This window comes from Gorilla gorilla, chromosome 4 (genome assembly GCF_029281585.2).
Source record: "Gorilla gorilla gorilla isolate KB3781 chromosome 4, NHGRI_mGorGor1-v2.1_pri, whole genome shotgun sequence".
Classification (NCBI taxonomy): Eukaryota; Metazoa; Chordata; class Mammalia; order Primates; family Hominidae; genus Gorilla; species Gorilla gorilla.
The window spans coordinates 154,002,251-154,018,167 of NC_073228.2; the positions used below are offsets into that span (position 1 = coordinate 154,002,251).

Genomic DNA, 15,917 nt, shown 5'->3' on the forward strand with positions numbered 1-15,917 from the left:
AGATCTGTTGGGCTAGAAACTGGGGCTCTTCAGCAAACAGGTAGGTGATGGCCTGGGAAGGAGGCAGCAGGAGGCCAGGGAAGGAGGCAGGGAGACTTCAGGAAAGGTCTGCAGTGCTGTGTGAGGATTTTCTCTGGACCACCAACTTTTCAAGGCATTGATAGTGATGGCGGGTAGTAGCTGCTGGCTTGGCAGGGCAATGCTGTAACTCCAGGCACTGTGGGGAGGGGGCCTCCATGCAGGAGGATGACACCAGCAGGCTGGCATTTAGTGGGAGGCTGTGGATTAGGATGGGGACAGTGGAGGCTGCAAGGCCAGTGTTGGGGATGAAGCTGTCCCAAACTCAGCCTGAACTCCCTGGCAGGACAAGCTACATAATTTGTGGGGCAAGCACAAAATGGAAATGCAGGGCTCTTTGTTAAAAATTATTAACAATTTCAAAATGATGACTGCAGAGCATTAAACCAAACATAGGCCCTTCTAAGCATGGGGCCCTCAGGAGGATGAGTGCTCATGAAGCCATCTCTGTGCCCTGGACTAAAGGGGAGGCCATCTGTCTGTCTCCATCGATTTATCCATCCATCCATCCATCCATCCATCCACCCACCCACCAATCCATTTATGCATCTCTATATGCATTTATTTATCTAGTGATTATTTCACTATCCATTCAGCAGATAGGCCCTGGGTTGGACACTGATAAGGACACAAATACAGGTGAGATGGGAGCTACCCACAGTCCACCAGGTCAAACCTGCACCTTTACCTTCAATGCTCTGGGCCAGGAGGGGCCAGGGCTTCTGTGACATGTTTAGAAAGCTGAGCCCTACCCCTCTAAGGCTAACTGGAAACCCTGCCCCACCCTATAACCACTGAGGCTCAGCCTCAGAAGTGAAGAAGCTGGTGGTGTCACTGCCCTTGGGTTTCCACTTCTCAGAAGGGAAGGTAACAGAGCAGCAGCAATGAGGATGTGGCAAAACAGTCACAAGAAGCATGGTAGGAACTCTCAGGGGCTAAGGGCAGAGCTGGATGGACCTCTGGGGGCCACTAAACTTCTCCCTTGGCTTCTCCCCACTTTATTATAAGAGGAAACTATGATTAGAATGAAGAAGTGGTATGGCCAAAAGCTCGGGGGTCCAGCAAACCACCCAGGAAGATTCCCATTTCTTGTTGGGACGGCTTTGCTCCTTTTCAGCCCATAGCCCAGACAGACCTGGAGGCTGAGCCCTGAACCACAGAGGTGGAGCTGGGTCTCTCCAGGCCTTCAGAGAGATGGTAAAGACCCAGCACCTGTGGTGGAACAAAGGCGAGCCCAGGTCCCAGGCTCAGCGTCATCACCAATTATCTGTAGGGACCTTAGGTGCAACCCTTCCCCTCTCTGGACCTTAGTTCCCATCCATACAATAAAGCAGTTGAATCAGGTGACCCCCAAAAGTCCTTTTCATCTCTGACATTCAGGAACTTTCAGACCCCCCGACCCTCCCAAGGGACAGCCCTCTCCATCACAGGGCGGAGAAGCTGGTACCTCTGGCAGATAAAAGGTTTCAGCCACCTGAGACATCAAATAGCCCTGATCTGAACTGAGGAGAGAAGGGGATTTTAATGCGGTTAAAGCAGTACACTTTGATTTTCAGCCTCCTGCACCAGGCTGGGGGTGGGCTACCCCAGGAAGCATCTGGTGGATGTAGGGGGCAGGGGCAGGGTGGGCTCTGGGGCTAAGGCTTGGAGGTTCAGGAAGACTTTATCCTGAGGATCTGGGCCTGAGGGCTCAGGAGGGATGTGAGGTGGGCTTCCACACTGGAAGCAACAAGCATGCGAATTTCACACCCACTCCCACCAGAGGTAGGTCCCTGTGTCCATTCCCCCCCTCACCTCTGGATCCCATCACTCATCTGGGCCAAAGCCTTGCTTCCTCTTGAAATTAGAGCATATGAGGTTCGAAAACGCAGCACTGGAAGAGACCTAAAGGGTTACAGCATCCACACACAGCCCCTAGTGGGCCTTCCTCCCCGACCCTCCCTGCTCAGTATCCCAGGAAAATGGGCATGTGGGAACTGTAGGAGCCCTCTGAGCTCCTCAAGAAACTGAGCACGTTAAGGGGCCACACTAATTGTCAGAAAGTTCCTCATTGTTATTGCAGGTTAAAGTTTTCCATTAGTGGTCATCGATCCTGACCTCTTTCTGTAATGTGTAGAAAAAGGGTAAGAAAAAAACCCTTTCATTGTGAAATTAAATATGCATGATCCCTGAGTACACAGCAAGGCTTGTGCAGCTGCCAATCTGGGCTGGCATGGCTTGGAATCCTGAAATTGTTTTAGGGCTGGAAGAAAGTTTTACCATCATCTGGGTCAACCTCCTTGTTTGACTGATGGGAAAACTGAGGCCCCAGAAGGGAACGATTTGTGCACAGTTCCATAGGGTTCTAGGGTCTGATGACTACCTCTGGAATGCTGAGGGCCCCCACAGCTGAGGCACATTCTCAGGGTTTACACTGGATCCCCAGGGGCATCCCAGGCCCCATCCAGCCTCTCATCAAGGGGATCTGGAGTCAGAAACACCCAGGTGCAAATCCCAGCTCCGCCACTTCCGAGCTGTGGGACTTCAGGCAACTGACTCTGCACACTTTCTCACCTGTAAAATGGGGAGAGTTTAGCTGGGTGCGGTGGCTCATGCCTGTAATCCCAGCACTTTGGGAGTCTGAGGCAGGCAGATCACTTGAGGTCAGGTAGTTCGAGACCAGCCTGGCCAACACGGTGAAACACCATCTGTACTAAAAATATAAAAATTAGCTGGGCATGGTGGCACACACGCCTGTAATCCAGCTACTTGGGAGGCTCAGGCAGGAGAATCACTTGAGCTTGGGAAGCAGAGGTTGCGGTGAGCCAAGATCATACCATTGCACTCCAGCCTGGGCAACAGAGTGAGACTCCATCTCAAAAAAAAAAAAAAAAAAAAAAAAAAAAAAAGTGGGGAGAGTTTATATATCTAATTTTGAGGTTGCTGTGACGGTTTTTTTGTTGTTTTTTTTTTTTTTTTTTTTTTGAGACAGTCTTGCCCTGTCGCTTAGGCTCACTGCAATCTCCGCCTGCTGGATTCAAGCAATTCTAGTGCCTCAGCCTCCTGAGTAGCTGGGATACAGGTGCGCGCCACCACGTCTGGCTAATTTTTGTATTTTTAGTAGAGACAGGGTTTCACCATGTTGGCCAGGCTGGTCTCAAACTCCAGACCTCGGGTGATCCACCCGCCTCGGCCTCCCAAAGTGCTGGGATTACGTGTGTGAGCCACCGTGCCCAGCCTCGATGGTTAAATTAATCCAGTAAATATTTATTAAGAATGTCCTGAATGCCCAGCATGTTCCAAGTGCTGAGGAATACAGCAGCAACTTTGAGGTAACAGATGTAAAGCACAATTGAAGTAGACACAGAAAGTGCTAAGAACGAGTTGGTTCCTGTTATATCATCATGCTCACACTGCTTCCCAGCTGAGGTGCTACAAGCCCTGACCCTGGGAAGGGGCCCAACACCCCCCTTTCCTTCCCTCCTAACGCTCTGGGTCAGAAGACAGGGGGCACCAAAAAGATTCCCATTCCCACTGCCCACTGGGTTCTGAATCAAATGCAAGAAATGGGTGGGCATTTCAGAAGACCTTTTCATCCCTTTCTCCCTTCCCACTGCATTCAGCAGCAGCCTGTTCTGAGCCAATGCCCAGAGCACCCTCCTTTAGCCTAGAAGGCAGCTGGTCTCAGAGTCAGACTGTGGCCTGTGCCTGGAGGATGGACACGGATCTTTGGAACATACATGGTGTCCAGGTCCCTTCCGTGGGCAGAGCCTTTTGCAGGTTGCAGATTAATTTCACAGCCAAGCGTTCCAATGCAGGAGGCCAGGAGAGCAGTGGTTCTCTCAGCCAGTGGCCAGAGGTCCAACTGTGAAGTGCAGGAACTGTGGTAAGCACCTTGCCAATGCTGTTGTCTCATGGAGCCCACACACGGTCCTGCTGCTCACAGAGAAGGAGACTGAGGCCCAGAGAGGCAAGGTGCTGCCCCGGGGTCACACAGTCAGCCAGAAACTGACTCGGGGTCAATGCATAGTCATCTGATGCCCAAGCCTGGTGCTGGTTACCCACAGCGCTCACTGCCTCCCAGCTGCGGAAGGAGCCCAGAGATGGGATGTTGGGGGTCTGAGGTTGGCCACACAGTGGATTTAAATCGAGCCAGGGCAAGCACTGGGTCTCCTGACTCTGGATCCACGGTGCTTTCCACTGCCTGCCCCACATCTGTGGGCAATTATAAGTCCCAGCTCTTCTTCCCGCAGAGGAGGGGGGCTGCTGATAACTGCTGTCTGGGAGGAGGGTGCTGACCAGATGGTCTCTTTCCTCTCTCAAGACCAAGCCAGGGCCCAGGCAGACCTTGGAGCAGTCAGACCTGAGGCTGCACTTTCTGCTGGGGAAGGTGCTGAAGCCAGGAGCAGGCTCTGCAGGAGGATGGAGATTCTTCCCTCTGACTGGGAGCTTCCCGGGGAGCACGAGGTAAGCCTTTAGAGTCAGGCAGACTTCAGCCTAAACACCATCTTAACTCACCGTATGGCCCTGGGAAAGTCACTTAGCCTCTCCAGATCTCAGCTTCCTTATCTACAAAAAGTAGGTAATAACATTGATTTCAAAAACTTGCCATGAGGACTCCAAGGTGTGTGAAGTACCAGGCTCTATGCCTGCATGAGGTAGGTGTTCAGGGACTGTATGTCCCTGAAGGCTGTGGATTCAGGGTCTCCTGCTTGGAGACAGGGGAGGACTGCATGACTTCAGAACTCGTCACTAGAGGCCTCTGTGCAATCGGGAGGTCACAGAGGGAAGGAGAGATACTCCTCCCTGCTTGCAATGGAGGAATGCTGCCTGGAGGAGCCACACGATGTCCTGGAAGGGCACCTGTGAGAAGGCTGGAGGCCTGGGTTCTAGTCTCACACTTGGGAGCAGAAGGTCTTCAGCGAGCTCCTCCTCCCTTTCACCAGGACATTTTCTCAGCTGCACTGCCTATCCAGGGCTGGGCACTGGGCGCAGAGCACAGGATGGGGAAACCTTAAACCTTTCCCCAGCAGAAAGTGCGGCCTCAGTTCTGACTGCTGGGGCCTGAACAATCTCTGATGAACAAACAGAACATAAACAGATCACCAACAGGGGAGGGCCAAGTAACATGGCTTCAGCACAAAGTGCATGGCTAGCACTTGGAAGACAGGAAGAACCTAGGAAGGCTGCCTGGAAGAGGTGGTGTATGGAATATCCCTGAAAGAAAAGTGATGAGGAAGGGCATTCCAGAAAGGGGGAAGAGGGAGGGCAAATGCCCACAAGCAGGATGGTGCGCATTCCTTCTGGGAATTCTGGGATCTGACTGGCGGGAACAAAAGGCCCAAGTTTGGAGTAATGGGGCACGGGGAGATTCCAACCTCTCCAGGCTGTGCCACTTACTAGCTGTGTGTCTACAGTTATGTGGCTGTGTGAGCCTCAAGTTCCTCATGTATAAAACGGAGGTAAAAACAGTCACTGCCTCTGGGGTTGCTGGTGAGCATTACATGAGATCAGTCTCATAAAGCACTCAGCACAGTTGCGGCGTGCAGTAAGTGTCAAGCAGTGGCAGCCTCTGTTAGGAGCTGGGACTTTCTCCAGGCACTGGGGAGCCATAGGCGGATCCTGGGCAGGGAGGTGGTGTGATTGGATTTATGCTTTAGAATGGCATGGAGAAGGGGTAGAGTCCAGAAGGAGGGAGACAACGAGGAGGCCTGAGCAGCTGCCTGGGACCAAAGGAAATGGCCCAGTGGCTGACCCCTTCTTCACAGAGGAGCCCCCAGATCTGACAGCCAGGTCCCAGCCCCCAGACCCAGCAGCATGACCGCTAGGGGGTTGCCATGGCCGCCCGTCACCGTCACCCTCGAACTTTCCTAGCCCTCAAACTTTTCTAGCTGCTGGGGGTTTAGAAGGATATCTTAAGAATCTAGAAAATTTGCAAATCCATTTAAATCCCCAAAGGTTGCCTGGCGGCTGACTGGCCTAAAGCCAGACTGGTTCTTAGAAACAAGGCTTGGGCCAAGGAACAGCGGCTATGGTCCTGAGGTCCCCAGTCCCCTGCTTTCTGTGTACCCTGCCTACCTTCTCCCAATTCCCCTCTCCCGCTCTTCCAGCTCTCCCCACTCCCCATTGACTGTGCTGTGCTTTGGAGGCCCCCAGTCAGCACCCAGAAACCCCTGAGGGTTGTTTAATGAAGGCAGGAGCAGCAGGGATGATGAGGTGGAGGCCACTCACCCCAGAGCAGGGGAAAGGAGAAAACTGGCTCCTCCAGCCCTGACATCACCCACAGTCTCCCAGCCTCCTCTCATCTTGTTTTGTTAAAAATATCTTCCTTTTTTTTTTTTTTACCTACTCGAAGAGATGCAGGTTAGGGCAAAGGGACAGGGCATGGGGCTGGGGTTCCCACTTTTTCCAGCACTTACCTTACTGCTGATGGCTTCTGGTGTGGGCACAGTTCCAGGCTCTGGACAGTCACCCCCTCCAGGAAGTCCTCCTTACTGCCCTCTCCCCGTTATCAGAAAGACTGCTGGTCCCAGAGTGGGTAACAGCTGGGTAGAAGGACAGGCAGGACCGGTGCAGGCTCCTGAAGGCTCAGGAGAACAGAGGGATGGAGGAAGGGGGCTGCTGCAGGGGAGAGGAGCGGCCCAGCTTCGCCTCACTCCCCAAGCATCCTTCGGGAGGAGCAGAGCCGCCAGAGGGGCCGCCCTGGGTCTGGCTGTCTGCGTTGGGCAGGGCGAGCGCAGGCTGCTGCTGGGCAGCAGGGCTGAGGGGCCGGCTCTCTCCTCCTCCTTGTTGATCTCCTCTCTGGCTCCAAGTTGCTCACAGAGCGATCCTGGGTCCCAGATAGGGCGGGCAGTCACTGCTGGCTGCTGGCAGCCTCAGGAGCTCACACCACTGTGGGCTTCCATGCCCCCCCACTTCCCCCGCCACTTTGGGGGAAAGGCTGCAGGGTGGCTTCTGATTGGCCCAGCTGGGAGAAGGGGGGGCGGCGGGGCAGGGAGGGTGGACGCGTGCGTCTGTTTTCAATTTCAGTTTTTTTCCCCCTCTCTCTTTCTTTTCCCCCAAGTTTCTTGTTTTTCTTCTTTTCCCTCTGCTTACTCCCTCCCATCGCCCGTTCTCTCAGGATGTGAGGGGATGCTTAGAAATTCCACAGCCCACGCCAGCCGCCAGCTGCTGAGTCACTTTTGTCAAAGAGTGGCCTCGGCCCCACTTTCCCGATGCCCATGTTGGGTGGCGGCCTCCCCTTGCCATGGCACCCAGGGAGATCATTTCTCAGTGCCTCAGTTTCCCCATCTGTAAAGGAGACTCTGATCATCTCTGTGGTTGATTCAGTCAACCTTCATTCATTGAACAAGCATACTGAGCACTTACTACATTCTAACACTGTACTGAGTGCGGGGGACAGTAGCAAGACGTGGTCCTGACCTCAGAAGCACCAGGCTAGTGAGCGAGATATTCATTGGGCAAGCAGGTGCCTGGTGGGCAGACAGGAGGCTGAGAGTGCATTTAGAAGGACCCCTAATGGAAGCCTGAGAGAATCAGAGAGCACTGCTGAGAAGAGGTGACATGGAGGAGATGGAAAGATCCTCCAAGATGATCAGCCATTTTTCAGAAGGACAAACCAAGGCCCAGGGGTGAATTGGCACAGAGAGGGAATATGATTTGGTCAAGGTCATCCAGCACAGATCGGATATCTCTGGATATTGACAGATACATTCCTTTTCACGTCTCAAAGCCCCTGGGGTGCAAGGAGAGGATTATTTGCCCCATTTTATAGATGGGGACACTGAGGCCCAGAGGAGCAAAATAAGCTTCCCAAGCTTACACAGCAATGGCAGAGCTGGGGCAGAACTAGGTCTCATGAGACACGTGATGGAAGAGACACAAGTCATCTGACCCCCACCCGAGACCCCTATTCCAGTGTAGATGAACCCCCTGCCCTGCTTTCTTCCTAGGTTCCCCCTGTGGCTCTTTCATTCAGTCACTCAACAAGATACTTTCTTTTTTTTGTTTGTTTTTTTGAGACGGAGTCTTGCTCTGTCTCCCAGGCTGGAGTGCAATGGCGCAGTCTAGGCTCACTGCAACCTCCGCCTCCCAGGTTCAAGTGACTCTCCTGCCTCAGACTCCCGAGTAGCTGGGATTACAGGTGCACACCACCACACCTGGCTATTTTTGTATTTTTTGTAGAGACCGGGTTTCACTATGTTGGCCAGGCTGGTCTCAAACCCCTGACTTCATGATCCACCCACCTCAGCCTCCCAAAGTGCTGGGATTACAGGCTTGAGCCACCGCACCCAGCCTCAACAAGATACTTTCAAGTATCCGTTTTGTTCCATTTCCATTCTCTGGCTCTCCTTTCCTACCAGGGTCTGCCAAGACTCCTCCAGTTCCCCCAGCTGGGTCTCTTCTTCCACCCTCAGCTTCTCAGATCAGAAGACATCTCCAGTTACAGACTCCTAGCCCTCAGATGGCAAAGGGCATTATTTTAGAAGGGCATATAGAATGGGCTTACCACCCCTGCTCCCACTACTGCACCCACGGGGCAACTGAATTCCAGAGGGTGAAGAAAGGTGTCCCAGGTGACACAGGTAGAGGCTGGCTCTGCCCTCCTTCCGTCTGCGCCGCTAAGTCTTTCCTCCTCAGCTTCCCCCAGGCCCCTGTTCACAGAGCAGAGGATTTGCGTGAGCTGGGATTCCATGCCCACCACAGTCAACTATCTTGCATTTCTTGGTCTAGTCCCAGTCGGGATTGCCCAGCAGAGCATCTGGGCTGGACCACATGGAAGGAGAAGTGTTCTCAGACTGGCTCCCTGCCACGGGTTGGGGACCATAAGAGTACCCCGAGAGAGGGGGCCTGGCCAGGTCTTTGTGGCAACAGGGAAATAGGGGAATGTGAAAAGATCCCACAGGCCACAAGGTCAGGCTTGCACAGGGATTTCTTGTGCCCAAAGACTCCGTCAGAAATTTACGACTCCCCTCCTAGCATCTGCCTGGGCCATTCACCTCTGAATCCTTGGCTGACCCTCTGCAGCCAGGCCAACCTGGGGGAGGCCAGGAGACACACCAACCCCCTAGTCCCTAAAGAAGCTAGTCTGGGAGTCAGAAGACCCAGCCACAGACTTATCAGGAGAACTTGAATAAGTCCCTTGCCCTGCCTGAGCCTCGGTTTCCCTATCTGTACATAACAGTTGTGGACTCACTGTGCTACAAGGCCCTTGGGATGGTCTGTCTGCAATTTCCCTTAGAGTTGGACTCTAGCAAGGGAGAGGAGGCTGGTGGGCCCTAGGGCAGGGGTACAGCTGGGGGCCAGAGATGCAGCACAAAGGGGAGGGGCAGTTGGCGGTGGCTCCCCTGGGAAGCTGGCGGCCTCCAGTTTCCGGCCAGCCCAGCCGTCCTGAGGCCCATCTGGAATTACTTAGCCCCTACCACCATTAACCCTTGGTGGGCACCAGGACTGTCACTCCTCCTATCAACTGAGATATGGGTGGGAGGCGCAGAGCTACAGGGAGCACCCCAGGGCACTCACCAAGGGGCAAAATTGTCATGATTGACAGAGGAGGTTGGAGAGCTAGAGATAGAGCTGGGTTTGAATCCCAGCTGCTCCAGTTTCAAGCTACATGAGCTTAGGCAAGTCACTTAAACTCCTGGCCTTGGTTTCCTCCTCTGGAAAATGGAGACAAGTCAAAGACTGATTCATAAGACTCTCCGGTTTGTACAAAGGACTTAGTACATTGCCTCGAAGTGTACTAAGTGTACACTATTACTGAAATAGTGAGTTTCCTCATTCGAGCAGCATTCCATCACTGTGTCTTCCTGGGCGGAGCCCTCCCTTTTCTGGGTCTTGGATTCCCCTTGTGCACTCTGCCTTCAGCGGCAATGGACGGGGCACACGGGCAGTGCAGCACCATCACCCTGGGGTGGTCAGCATGGCCCCCAGCCCCACTGTGGACAGGACAAGCTATGAACATCCTCACACCTACACAGATACTGGGAACCCAGTCCAGCCTTGGACAATGCTGTCTTGGGGAAGCCTGGGCTGAGAGTAGGTGGGCAGAGCATGGAATGTGGGGAGCCCTGCCTGAAGTGGACTGGGATGGGGTACAGTGGGAGAGGGGGGCTCTGGGCCTTAGGGTTCCACACTGCCTTCCCCCACAGCACGGTGGCACACTCAAGAGTTAAATGTCTGGACTCTGATGTTGGCAGCTCCAACCCAGCTCCACCACTTCCCAGCCATGTGACGCTGGGCGATGATATGACCTGAGCTCTCTGAGCCTCAGTACCTTCAACTGTGAAATGGGGACACATGTGCCTACCTCACAGGGTTGTGGAGAGACCTGAATAAGCCATGCCCACAGGCATTTTGTCAAGCCCTCGAGCAAAACAAGAAAGTGCCACAAAAGGTGACTGATCCAGCTGGGCATGGTGGCTCACGCCTATAATCCCAGCACTTTGGGAGGCCAAGGTGGGTGGATCACCTGAGGTCAGGAGTTTGAGACCAGCCTGGCCAACATGGAGAAACCCCGTCTCCACTAAAAATACAAAATTAGCTGGGTGTGGCGGTGCATGCCTGTAATCCCAGCTACTCGGGAGACTGAGGCCAGACAATTGCTTGAACCCGGGAGGCAGACGTTGTGGTGAGCTGAGATGGCGCCATTGCACTCCAGTCTGGGCAACAAGAGTGAAACTCCGTCTCTAAAAAAAAAAAAAAAAAAAAGGTGACTGATCCTCAGGTGTTACCAAGAGCTGCTGTCATAGAAGTCCACCACCAGGGCTGGAGGGAAGCTCACCAACATGCTCATTTCACAGCCGGTATGACTGAGGCCAGTGATGGAAAGGAACTTGTGCAAGGCCTTGTGATGTGTCAGCCACAGACTGGGACTGGAACCGAGGCTTTCTGTCTAGACTCGTAGGCCCATGCTCTTCCCCAGAGGAGGGAACCAGGCTGAACAGACCCCCGTGCTGAGACCCCCCTCCCCCACCCACGCTTGTCAGAGCCGGAAGTTGCTGCTCTCAGTGGGGCAGGGGGAGGGAACCGGAAAGGGAGCCTGAGTGGGAGAATTCCCAGGAGGCTGCTCAGCCCTCACTCAGGCAGGCCAGCGGCCACCACATCTGGCTCTCCCACGCTCCCGGCTCTGCCCCCACTCCCAGGCTCCCCGGCAGAGTTGTGGGGTGGGGGTGGGGGGTGATGAGGAAGCAGCACACATACCCCAGGCGCTGACACAGTCATCTTAGACGTCAGGACCCTAAGATATGTCCCTTCTGCTGGCATGGAAACTGAGGCCCAGAGAGTGGAGGGGACTTGTCTGAGGTTCACAGTGGGGCTGAGGGAAGCTAGAATACAGGACTCCTGATCCCCAGCTCAGTGTCCTTCCACCCATGCATGCCCTGAGCAGAGCACGTAGATCCTTGTGCCTGTGGCCGGGGAGCCAGAGAGGCACAGAGCGGGAACGGTCCCCCTACCTCCTGGACACTCAGTGTAGTGGCTTTCTGAGTGGGCAAAAGACCAGCAGGGGCCTTGGGCCACATTCCCTCCCTAGATTCTTAGGACTGTCTTACTGAGCCAGACTGTAGCCACCGAGGTCTGCCAGGATCCCAGGAGATAAAGGCTTCAAGACACTGCCCATTCAGCCTCTCCTCGCCCCCTTGCTGGCCTCCCTCTCAGCCCCAGCACCGTGGGCAACTTGAGTGTGTCCATCTGGTACACGCAGATGGCTCATAGATCCCCAGAAGAGCAGGGCCCTCACCCTCACTGAATACACTGGCTCCTAAGGTCCGGAGAGCACCAGAACTTTTTTGAGGGCACACAGCAGGCCTAGGGTGGGGCCTCTCCATCTAACACCCAGTTATCACTAAGATAACTGTTCTTCCAACCATCCATCCATGCGATAGAAGTTAATTGAGGACCTACTATGTGCCCTGTCCTCCTGTCCTCACAGAGTTCACAAGCAAACACCGAGGAAACCACAAATTAATAATATCAAATTGTGATGAGTGTGATGAAAGAGACAGAGAGAATAATGAGCTGGGTGGATGGGAGTTCTTGTTCAGGTACAATAGGGCTTCTGTGGGGAGGAAGCAGGCCTGTGAGGCCACACACATTCAGGAGTAGGAACAGTGTTCGAGGCAGGGGGAAAAGCATCTGCAGAAGCTTGGAGGCCAGAGAGATCTTGACGGGTTCGAACAAAGAGAAAAGAATGGTTGAGGCAGAGAGCCGTCAGTGGGATGGAAGATTGGAGAGGTGGTCAGTGGCCAGGCATCAGGGCTTTGTGGGCTCGAGGGAGTCTGACTTTTATCCTGAGGGTCAGTAGGGGCCACTGCAGGATTTTAAAGAGGGGACTGATGAGACCAGGTCACCCAAGTGCACTGTGGAGGATGGACCAAAGGGGGCAGGAGGGAGGCATGGGACGAGTGTGGAGGCTGCAGTGGCCGATCATGGACTGAACACTGCACACACACACACCCCTACTCCGTGCTGCCCCCAACTCTTTATCCACCTGAGAGGCTGCAGGAATGCATCTCAACAGGGAGTCTGGGCTTCTGTGTCCCAGCCTGTGCCTGGCCACTTGACTCACAGTATGGCCTTTTTCCTTCCCTGGCCTCTGTATCCTCCTCAGCACGGTGGGTCAGACACAGTGCTTCTCTGATAAGGACATCTATGCCCTGGGCCTCTGGTTCTAGCATCCCCTCTACTATCTAAGTGTCTGTGTCCTGGGGACTGCCACCCTTCCCTATACCTCTGTTTCCCTAGGATAATCAGTGGCATCCGGGCATTACTGAGACAAGGCAACAGTACGGCGAGTCCTCCAGCAGTACCCAGGAGTGCCAGCAGGTGGCGCCCCCAGCCCCTGGAGGGGTAGGAGGAGAAGAAAGGTGTTGGGAGGAGAGAGGCTTCTGGAAGGCAAAGATGCCTCACAGGAGTCCCCCGCATCTGTCCCTACCTGGAGGTAGGCAGGGCAGGAATTAAGATCCCCGATTCTGAGGTGGAAGCAGGGACTCAGAGAGGGGAGTTAATGTGTCCAAGGTCACAGAGCGAGACTAAGGCTTGGCTGGGATGGGCCCCCCGTCCAAAGCCCTTGGACTACAGTCCAGAGACAGCTTCAAGAGGCTGGCAGTGCAGTGCAGTGGGCCTAACACTGGCCCTGGTGCCCACCAGCTTCTCTTAGGCAAACTATTTGCAACAGAAAGCTGAGCCCAGAAACTTTTCTCTTCTAGGGCCATAAACCTGATTGAAAAACCAAGTTATCACTAAGATCTTTATGAGGCCATCAGCTCTGTGCCCCACCCCAGGAGGCCCTGGCTGGGTGTGTGAGAGCAGCCTGGAGGGAGGGCTTCCAGGGGGAAGAGGGGCCTACCCAGGAGCCAGAGGAAGGAGGGGTCCAATAAACAGCCACTCCTAGGGGCAGGCAATATCAGAGAGGAAGAGGCTGCCCACAGGACAGGGTAGACAGGGCCTTCTCCACGCACAGAGCCACGCTGGACTGCTATCCCAGTCCCAGTGAGCACAGGGGGAGACTGAGGCCCAGGGGCTCAGGGTCACAAGGCGAGTCAGAAGCCAAGGTGGGAAGACCTGCAATTTCAGACTCCCAGCCTGGGTCATTTAAACAAGGTTACAGTGTCCTGGTTGGGGGGAAACTGGGGATGCCACATCAGGGCTGGCTCAGGACTTCTACAGGGGGTCCACCTAGGGTTGAGGGCGAAAGGAGAGCAGAGACTTTTTTGCATGAAGAAGTCAGAGGAGGAAGAGGAACCAGCTATTTGTTTAAGCAAAATCCCAACTAACAAACTAGGGGGCAGGGAGGCACACACAGCTCGCTATCCTGGCAGCGGGGGCCAGATGTAGAAGAAAGAGAAACTTTGGCCCGGCACGGTGGCTCACGCCTGTAATCCCAGCACTTTGGGAGGCCAAGGCGGGTGGATCACCTGAGGTCAGGAGTTCGAGACCAGCCTGACCAACATGGAGAAACCCCATCTCTACTAAAAATACAAAATTAGCCGGGCGTGGTGGCAGGCACCTGTAATCCCACCTACTCAGGAGGCTGAGGCAGGACAATCGCTTGAACCCGGGAAGCGGAGGCTGCAGTGAGCTGAGATTGCTCCAATGCACTCCAGCCTGGGCAACAATGGCAAAACTCTGTCTCAAAAAAAAAAAAAGAAAGAAAGAAAAAAGAAAGAAAGAAAGAAAGAAAACTTCCAGCTAGGATATTGACTTCTGTGTGACTTCAGGCAGATGACTTTGCTTCTCTGAGCTCCAGCTTCCTCCCCTGCAAAATGGGGTAACAATCAACCCCACCTCGTTGTGCTGCTGTGAGGAGGAACTGAGATAACACATGCAAAGGGCTTGGGATGATGCCTGGCACTTAGTAAATGCTTAATACACAGCAGTGCTATTGTTGTTGTTATTATTACTCCAGCAAAATGTCAAGGGCCAAACCCTGAAATCTCAGAGAGAACTGAGCTAGGAGTCAGAAAGCCTAGTACAGGGGAATCCACAGGAAGTGTGGGGACCCAATCCAGGATGTGTCCGTGGAGTGGGAGGGACATCCACCCTGGGAGGGCACACTACTAATGGGACCACAGAGCAGCTGGAGGGGCTCCCCAGGTCGTGCGGGTCCCTAGCTCTGCCCTCTGCCTGATCAGGAAAACAGTCTTTGCTCTGCTGGGAAAGGACTGCCGCTTTGGCCCCCATCTCTCAGCCACCACCTAGTCCTGGCCACCATCTCCACCACTCCTGGACCCCTTCCCGGCTTCCTGCTGCTCTCTGGCGCCCCGCCTCTCCTCTGGCTCATTCTCCACACACCAGCCACAGCTGTCTTCCCGCCACTGCCCTCCGCCACTCTACCCCTAGATAATACCCTTCCACACCCTCATCAGGCTTGTCCCACCAGGGCCTGCTCTGCCCCTTGCCGGACTCCTCTCTTGCCCCTACCACTCCAGACTGGCCTTTAAGTGCTAAGGGAACAAGTGTCCCCTCAGGCCTCAGGGCCTCTGTTCATACTGACCCTTGACCCCTGCCGCCCTTCTCCACTCCCCAGGGCCTTGACTCACGTGTCACTTCCTCCTGCAAGTCTTCCCTGACTCCTCCCTCTGGGTCAAATCTCCCTATTCCTGGCCCTTGCCAAGATGTAACTTTACCTTTATTTGTGATTATTTGATTCATACCTGTCCACCCCTGCCAGACCCCAACTGTAATTACTGCAAGGGCAGGGCCTCACTCAGTACCTAACATAGTGTGAGCACAAAGGAGGTGTGTTAATATATATTTTTCAAATAAATAAATACATAAAGAAATGAATTTGTATGCCTATTTCCAACCTTTAAGCCTACCATTTAGGCCTGACAGAGCATACTCTTGAAACTAGAGGGCACTTAGAGAGCACCCTTCCCTCGGGATAGGCATCCTTTCCCCAGCATCCCTAACGTGAGACTGACCTCCAGCACTCACTTACATACCTCCTGTGATCATGAGCTCACTCTCTCTCATGACAGCCCATTTCCTGACAGATGGCCCCTTACAGAGCACTTTCTTACGTATGGGTGGGCTGAAATCCACATCTGTAGCCTGCAGTTTCCTCCCTGAGGTCCCAAGTCTGCCCTGTCTTCCTCCCCAGACTCAGACCCCACTCCAGGTTTTCTCTTCCTTCAGTCCAAGCAGTCCCAGTTCTCTCAGCTCAGAAAGCGGAGTTCAGTCCTCTTGGGCCTCTTCTCCCTCCTCTGTGTACTTGCCAATTTCCCACCAATTCCTTGAAAACTTGAGTCCTAAGCAGAGCCCAGAGCTCCAGAGAAACATTTCAGCACCGCATCCACTTCCTGACCTGGGAAAGTGGGATCTTCCCTGCTGAGGCAGCCATGTGCTCATCTGTGTCA

General features: G+C 54.0%; 1 protein-coding gene across 18 annotated transcripts in view; it reads right to left on the reverse strand.

Annotated features, from left to right (window-relative positions):
• Positions 1-7,182, reverse strand: part of PDGFRB (platelet derived growth factor receptor beta) — a 42,219-nt gene extending 35,037 nt beyond the window's left edge. For 3 of the 18 annotated variants that reach the window (XM_063706869.1, XM_063706873.1, XM_063706871.1), the window contains exons 1-2: positions 6,477-6,949; positions 2,632-2,770 (exon numbers count right to left, since the gene is read on the reverse strand). The gene's annotated coding sequence lies outside the window, so the exon portion shown is untranslated. Of the gene's footprint in view, positions 1-2,631; positions 2,771-3,797; positions 3,923-4,575; positions 4,627-6,476 lie in introns of all 18 variants that reach the window. The other 15 variants (XM_055386200.2, XM_063706872.1, XM_055386198.2 and 12 more) reach the window with 11 other exon arrangements.
• Positions 7,183-15,917: the final 8,735 nt, after the last annotated feature.